This window comes from Anser anser (assembly GCF_964211835.1).
Source record: "Anser anser genome assembly, chromosome: 5".
Taxonomy (NCBI): Eukaryota; Metazoa; Chordata; class Aves; order Anseriformes; family Anatidae; genus Anser; species Anser anser.
This window is the reverse complement of record NC_139725.1, coordinates 64,024,293-64,032,233: the sequence shown is the minus strand read 5'-3', so window position 1 is coordinate 64,032,233 and position 7,941 is coordinate 64,024,293. Positions and strand designations below refer to the sequence as shown.

General features: G+C 60.3%; 1 protein-coding gene across 5 annotated transcripts in view; it reads left to right on the top strand.

The window, feature by feature from the left end:
- The first annotated feature begins 723 nt into the window (after positions 1 to 723).
- The window catches only part of FRMD6 (FERM domain containing 6), a 35,763-nt gene continuing 28,545 nt past the window's right edge, over positions 724 to 7,941 (top strand). For 3 of the 5 annotated variants that reach the window (XM_083838904.1, XM_083838902.1, XM_083838901.1), the window contains exons 1-2: positions 953 to 969; positions 1,132 to 1,204. The gene's annotated coding sequence lies outside the window, so the exon portion shown is untranslated. The other 2 variants (XM_083838903.1, XM_083838907.1) reach the window with 2 other exon arrangements.

Below are 7,941 nucleotides of genomic sequence, written 5' to 3'. Positions count from 1 at the left end.
ACGTCAGCCGTGTCCCCGTGGTCATTGCACCCGGGACCTTTGGGACGGCGGGGGGATGGCCGAGCTGAGCACCGACTGGGAGCCGAGACCCAAGCAGGGCAGTCTCTGGCTTTCCACAAGAGCCAGGCTTTTCCTGGGGAAATGGCTGCTTTCCCTCTGCCCTGGAAGGCTTGCTTTAACTGAGATCCCAATTTCTGCCTCCCACCGCTCGCCACTCCCCCGATGAGGAGCCACGTGAAATTTCTCTTGCCATCTTTCATTAAAATAATCCAATTAAGCAATGCTCAGGAATCTCTGGTCCGGGCCAGCCTGGTCAGCCGGCGTTCCCGTGTTTCCAAAGCATCTTCTCGCCCTGCTTGCCCTCACTTCAAAGCTCCGGGGAGCAGCCCCGTCCTTGGAGCGCTTCGGCAAAGTATGTCAAGAGATTCGGGAAGCATGTTTTAATGCCAAGGAAATTAGTAACCAAATGAGTTCTTAGCCAAACGGCTCCTCTTCTTGATCTTGGGAAAAGTGGTGTTTAAATTCTCTATCTCATGGTTTTAGACTCAGGAAATGTGATTGCACATCTGTCATTATTTTACTCTTCTGTGTTGATTGCTCATATTAAACAAACCACATTCCTGCATCGCTTAGTAATCTCTGCTGTTCCCTTTCCTCTCCGAGAAGACAAGTCCCAGCTTGACATCAATGTACCTGTTGATCAGAGCTCCACTGTTAACCAACCGGCAGATCTGTTCAGACACCGGCCGCGGGGAGCGTTCGCACCACCGGCCCCTTTCCTCCAGATTGCTGCAACTCCGCGGCGCCTCTTTTCCCTAACCCTCGTTCGGCCGAAGAGCAGGAGGAGCCGCCGAGGTCCACACCCCGCGGGGACCCATGTGCTTCCCAGAAAGGCTCTCCAGCCTTCCCCCGGCCTCCACCGAGCAGGTAAGAACACGCGCTTCGGAGTTGGACACCAGTCAAAACAGGGTAGGTCCCTCGGAGCGCAGCGCGGTTCCCAGGAGCCTCACCAGCCCCGGAGGACGCGGTGCGCCCCGGCACGCACCATGGGCTCCCATCGGCCGAGCCCGCTCTGAGCCATCGCACCTCTGCGGGACACTGAGCTCTCCTCGCGGTGGTTTTGTCTTCCAGCTCTGCTGAGATCGCCCCCAGCTCGCCATGGAGCTGCTGGAGGAACCCGACTCGTAGGTGTTCCCAGCTCCAGGTAGGAAAGCCGGCGCGTGTTCGTGATGGCGAGGGAGGGAAGGTGGTGCCGGTGGGGAGCTGGTTCTGCGGGGGACATCTCGGCTGGCACCCGGCCGAGCTGTGGGGACGTGGCTTTCACCACGACGTGCCTGTCCTGTGGCTGTAAGCGCTTTCTAGTGGAGGATCTCAGGGCAATCTCGTTATTGAGCTTTGTCTTCTCCTGGCGAGGACACGGGGCACGTGTTCCTTCCCTGTGTCCCGTCAGGGTGTTTGGCTGCTGGGGCCGTGCAGGGCCCCGGGGTGCTGGTGGGGACGGCGCCGTCTCCATATCCCCCAGCCCCCAGGCTCTCTTTGTGAGGTTGTTTGGCTTGGATCGCTCCGTTTGGATTCGGTTTTGTTTGCATTGTCTGTGGCGGTGCTTTCCAAAGCGGCACTGGGGTGGGTCGTTTGGGGATGAGAAGGGAAAAAAGGGCAAAAAAATGTGTCCTGTGGGTCACCGATGGAAAAACAGGAGGAAAGGCAGGCGGGGAGGAAGAGGGTGGTACTCGGGGAAGGAAAAGGGGGCTGCCTGCGAGCACCGTCCATCTTGTGCTCCGGCAGCTCCGCTCCCTCCCCGACAGCCAGGTCCCTGTGGGACTGGGGCTCTCGGTGCCCCTTCAGGTGGCCTTAGGGACTGGGGGGCAGATGGGTGCCCTCTTGTGCTGTCACCACTGAGCTGTTCTTGGTGAGACGCCTCGGAAACGAAGCTGCTTATTTTTAAATAACTCTGCCCTTTGCACCGCCATGCGAGGCCCTGAAACATTTTTCTCCTTCGGCCCCTACGGGAAGAGAAGGAGAGGCCCTGGGAAGGCCTTCTGCTGGCCCCAGATGAGGTGGGGGCAGGAGGGCATGGCTGGTGGGTGCCCTTCCCCACGCACCCCGGGGTGCTCCTGGTGCAGCGCCGGCCTTGCGGTGACGGCGGGGCCATGATGGGTCCCCCGCTGGCTGCCACCAGCAGCTTGTGGCATGCCACCAAATGGGAGGTGGGCCGGGGCCTCCCAGCTCTGGCCTGGTATACGGCTGTGGTTTTTGTGTATATGGCAGCCATGGTTCAGGTGGTTTGGGCTGGTGTCACCTCCGGACTGCCCAAACCGTCCCGACACGGAGAGCTGGCGCTCGGCCTTCCTTCTGGCCACGGATATTGGGCCCCGGCCCCGCTCTGCTTGTGGCTGCCGGCAGCCAGTGCCCCGCTGTGTGGGACCAGGGCAGGATGAGGCCTGCCTCGAGTTCTGGTGCTGTTTAGAAAGCAAGTGCACGGGGTAACAGGAGCTTTCGTCTGCGCTGCTTTCAGCTCAGGGCCCCCCGAGCCCTGGGAGCGGACAGGAATGTGGCGCTGGGTGCGTCCAGCTCGAGATGCGGTTTGGGAGCATTTTGTGGCTCGCACTCAGCCAAACCCATGCAAATCCCCGCGCGGGGTTTGCGGAGGCCTCGCAGAGCGGTGTGGTGCTCGCAAACCTCGCCCGCTGGAGCTGGGGGGGTAAGGACGAAGCCCCGTGCTCCGTGTCGAAACACATCACTTTGCTCGGCCGCTCTTTACGCCATTTTGTAGTGAAATTTGTTTCAGGCAGAAGCAGAAGCAACCCCAAACTCCTTCCCCGCCTGTCCCCTGTGCTCCCACAGTTGTGCACCTCCAGACGGGCAGGAGGAGACGGGGTCTGCACATCCCCACACCTCGCTGACCCCCTCCTGCTCTTGCATGCCTCCCATTTTCCCTTTGCACTACCACCTCCAGCTGCCCGGTGTTTTCAGCCAGGATCCCAGCCCGGGTTTCAAACGTCACTGCCTTTTCCACCTTGCAAGCATGGCCAGCTGCAAGGCCACCGTCCCTTTTCGCAAAGTGCCCTGTCCCGGCGCCGCGCAGGGCCGTCGGAGGCCGCGCCTGTGGGACGGCTCTTTTTAAACAATTAAGAGCTTCTCCAGCTCGTTTCCTTCCATGCCCTCGCAGAGGAAATCAGCTTAATTAGTAGTCTTGGTGAATAATTAATTTTCTCAAATTCTTTTGATAGCTTCTTGAAAGCGAGGGGAGGGCTGGGTCAGGCACGAGCTGCTGCCGAGCTGCCCCATAGCTGGCGCCTGCAGCCCCCAGAAAAATTTGCTCCCTTTTGATAGGGGCAGCCCAGGGGGGTGCAAATATCCCAAAAAGTGGGGTGAGAAGGGGCTGGGGCTGTTCTCCAAGCTGTTTTCCATACCAGCATCTCATGGACATACATCCACCCGATTGATCCCATGCATTCCCCGGTACAGCACGGGCACGCGGCCCTAAAGCCTGCTGAGCTCCTCTCCCATAGAGAGGGTTTCGAGGCTCTCTGCCCGTAAAGATCGGGTTGATTTTCAGCTTTGGCTCTCTGTTTTTAATAACAGGAGGGTCTGCTGTTGTTTAGACCTGAGCGGAGAGACTTTAATTACTACTTCTGTTACGAAAACGATGTAAATAGGGACTCGGGGAAGCAGCGAGGGTTATTAAAGCGAGGAGGCTGTAATTGCCGTGCCCCACCCTCTCCATCAGATCTTCCTCGCTCTTGGGTTTGGAGAGGACCGGCTGAGCCAGTCGGGTGTCCCTGGCCGCGGGTCGGCCCCGCAGCCCGCCGGCAGGGCGAGGACGCTCCCGGCGGCACCCAGCGCACCGAGGGCAGTTATCGGCCCCGGAGAGCATCGCCCGCACCCGGCAGGGCCGTGCCACGGGACCCCTGTGTTTTGGCACCCCCAATGGGTTTGCAGCTCAAGGAGCAAGGCATATGGATTTCGCGTGGTGAACGAGGAGGGTTTTCCTCGGGGAGAACATTTTGTAGATGAAGAAGCTCCCAGCTGAGCTGCGAACGGCATCTCGCCGATGCGAACGTCCCGCGCCTTGTTGGTTTTTTTTTAAGTCATATCTTTGAGTTCATTTAATAATGGATGAATTATCAGAAATATGCGCTGGCGTGGAGCCCGGGTTTTGTCAGGAGGCGAAAAACTTCAATAACATGTTGGCTGAAATTATTAAAAAAACAAGGGAGCGAGAACAAATTTAAAAAGTGGAAAGTAAATCTGTGCCAAAGCCTCTGGGGATGGGGAACAACCAACTCAGTGGCAAACTTTCTCTCTCTCTTTTCCTACATACCTGTGCAGGAGGTGGGACTGCCCTCACCCAGCGTCAGCCAAATAAAATGGCAGCACCTTGGTTAAGCCTGAGCCTGGCAATTTTGGGGTCAGCAGCCGAGCCTGGGGCCGGGAATGCCCGGCACGCTGCCACCGGCTGCAGAAGGAGATGTGAGCTGTGCCGTGCGTGGCTTGCCTACTGTGCCCGCACCCAGAGCTCCTGCTTTTAAAGCAGAGGGCCAGCAGGTCGCCGTATGGTGGCACGTGTGTAATTGGTGTTGCAAAACGCAGACCAGCTCAGGTCAGAGCAGCGGGGATGGCTCCAGCGCTGTGCCCATGCGTGTCCGACACCTCCCTGCGCTGCAGACCCTGCAGGAGACTCTCCTGCAAAAGTGGGGACAGTGCTGCATGCCTGACCCGTGTCCCCTGGCTTTGTGGTCTTGTATTCCCCCTTGGGGGACCCCAGCAAGGAAGGGGTAGGGAGATACCTGTCAGATTTGGCACTCTGCAGCCTGCTGCACAGGGAGCACAGGGGACACCCCCCGTTGTCCCCAAAGCCACCACCTCCTCTCAACCCCACCGGCTGGAAATGGGGATGCAGAGAGGTGACACCAGCTGCTCCCCAGCCTCAGGGGATGCCCTCGGCGGCCTTGCAGCAAGTAAAACCCGCGTCCCTTTCCCTGCTGCATGCTCACAGGACAGCACCCACGCACCCCACGTCTGCGCCTTGCCCCTCCATTGGGCTCCCCTGAGCCCCAGGGCACAGGGATGGGGACGAGAGGCACCGGCGGCTGCTCTCTCCCCATGGCCGGAGCCTCTCGGGTGAAGCAATCGCGCCCGTCATCAGACAGGAACGAGGCGAAGCCGGGGGCGAGAGGCAGCAGGGGGGGAGCGTTGCCTCCCCGCCAGCATGCAGCAACACGCCGGGCAGCACGGCTCGCCGCTTTGGCACTGCTGTGTCCCGCTGGACCCCCAGGTTCAGATGTTCTGGGGTGGGACACGTGCTTGTTACATGTGGAGCAGTGCAGCGAGCTCAGCATCCTCCTGCGGGGCACTGGGCGTCCTGCGCCATGGGGTGCAGCCCGGCCCCCAACACTGAGCATTTGGGACCGTGGGGAGCAGGGGGTGGCTCGGGGCATGCAGCTTCCCAAAAGCGCCAGTGGCCACAAGCTGTCCTCCCCCAGGGCTTTCTCCGAGCCCTGCAGAGCTGAGTCCTGCAGAGCCGAGCCCCTGCGCTGTTGCATAATGCAATCAGGGTTCAATCTGGGTGGAAAAAACATCCTTTTGGTCACGCTTGTGGAAAGCCGCGGGCTCTGGCCACGCTTGCTGGCTCCAGCGCTCGCCTTCAGGATCCTCGCGCCGATGGCAAACTTTCCTTCTCCTCCCACTGCGGAGGCTTTGGCTCTGCGGAGGGGGAATTTCCCGCTGCCTGCAATTAGCCAGTTTTGAGGTGAAAATATGCGCTCCCCTCCCTGCTTGGAGTCAACAGCTGCGGGTGTGCGAGAGCCCCCGGCCAGCCCGGGCAGGAGGGGCCCCCCCCGGCTCCAAACCATGCCTGCGCCTGCGTGCCGTGCACCGTTTTGGGGCAGTCTGGGGGCAAACGGGGATTTCCAGCTCCCCCTATGGCTTGGGGGCGATGCTGGGCAGTGGTGGTGGGGGTCCTGGGGCGGGGGGGCGGATGCCCGCAGCCCGGCCACGCGTGGGGGCAGCAGCGACAACGGCGGCTGCCAGCCCTCTGCTCGCAGCTGGAGTCAGCGTGAGTCAGCCTCTGCCAGCTAAGGAGCTCTCCCGTCCTCCTCCTCTGCTCCACTCATCCCTGGCTCCCCCGGGAGAGGTGACACAAGCCCTGCTCCTGCCCCGTGAGCCTTTGTGACACCCCCTAAAGCCATCACCCCATTGCGCAGAGGGGTCCCAGGGGGGTCCCTCCCGTGTCCGCGCGGTGGGCGGCCCGGAGCCACGCTGCTCCCAGCACATCCCGGGGGCTCTGCCAACATTCCCCCCACCGCGTCCCACATTTGGCCAGTCCCAGAAAGCAAACCAACATTTTTAAGCTCGTTTTTTTTTTTCCCTGGCCCTTCTCAGCGTGCCCATTTTCGAACACGAGGCCGCCGGCTACGGAGCCGGGTGCCCTGTGCCGCGGGAAGGGTGCGGGCTGATGTTCGGGCGTCCCCATGGGTTATGGGCAGAGAGGGACGTGCAGCAAGGGGAGAGGAGGGACACTCGGTGGCTTTGCAAACAGCTTGTCCCCAGGGCTGGATTCGCTCCGTTTCCACGCTCGGCTTTCGGGGAGTTTTGTCCCCAGGGAAGCGGCCGAGCGGGGCTGTCGGCCACGTGCCGCGTCCCCACGGGGCGGGCGCCCGGCTGAGCCCCGCACAGCCTGACCCCGTCCTCCCCGAAAAGCTGGGTGTTAGCTAACAGCCTGCCAGAGCCCCGGGCTGGCTGAAAAACTGCAATTCTGCTCCAGCTGCCGGAGGAGGAGGCCTGTCCCCACGGGGAGGGGAGGGGAAGGGAAGGGAAGGGAAGGGAAGGGAAGGGAAGGGAAGGGAAGGGAAGGGAAGGGAAGGGAAGGGAAGGGAAGGGAAGGGAAGGGAAGGGAAGGGAAGGGAAGGGAAGGGAAGGGAAGGGAAGGGAAGGGAAGGGAAGGGAAGGGAAGGGAAGGGAAGGGAAGGGGAAGGGAAGGGGAAGGGAAGGGGAAGGGAAGGGAAGGGAAGGGAAGGGAAGGGAAGGGAAGGGAAGGGAAGGGAAGGGAAGGGAAGGGAAGGGAAGGGAAGGGAAGGGAAGGGAAGGGAAGGGAAGGGAAGGGAAGGGAAGGGAAGGGAAGGGAAGGGAAGGGAAGGGAAGGGAAGGGAAGGGAAGGGAAGGGAAGGGAAGGGAAGGGAAGGGAAGGGAAGGGAAGGGAAGGGAAGGGAAGGGAAGGGAAGGGAAGGGAAGGGAAGGACCCTCCTGCCTGCGCTCCTGCCCGCTTGCCGGCTGATCCAGCTCGGCTAATAAGCAGGTAGCAGCGCCTTGGCTTCCCCGCCTGGGTGGGGAGGATGCTTCCAGCACCGAGGGTTTGTAACCGAGGCATAAGGAAGCAGACAGGAGCAAGCAGGTAATTTTTATCCCCGTGATCTAAGCAGCGTCGTTTCGCTTGGAAAAATGCATGAATTTTCCTGCTGTTTGCCCCGGCAAACCCTTCGTTCTTCCCCGTCTTGCTTTCTGCTGCAAGAGGGAAGGAGAAGCCACCCCGCCGGCTGGCTGGGCGGTGTTTCACCACCACGACGGGGGGTCAGCTTCGTTTTGGGGTGGGGGCTGGCAGTCGGAAGGCAGAGCCGGGAAATGCTGGGGCTGCACTGAGGGTGTGGTGGTCCTGAGCGGCCTGAAGCAAGGAGCAAATGGAAGCTGCTGGTATTTCCCTAATGGGGTGCCTTCCGTCTGATAGACCATCGGTCCGTCCCTATCTCATCTCCGATGGAAAAATCTGAATTTCCTTGGCTGTGCTGATTAAAGTTTAATTACCTTCAATGCAAACGATTTATCAAAGGAACACAGATTTATTTTTTTTTTGGAGAAGTTCATGCATACCCTGGGAAGGAGAGCGGTTGCTGACGTGCTCCTCCTCGGAGAGCCTGCTCAGTGTAAGCAGAAACCTTTGGGCAG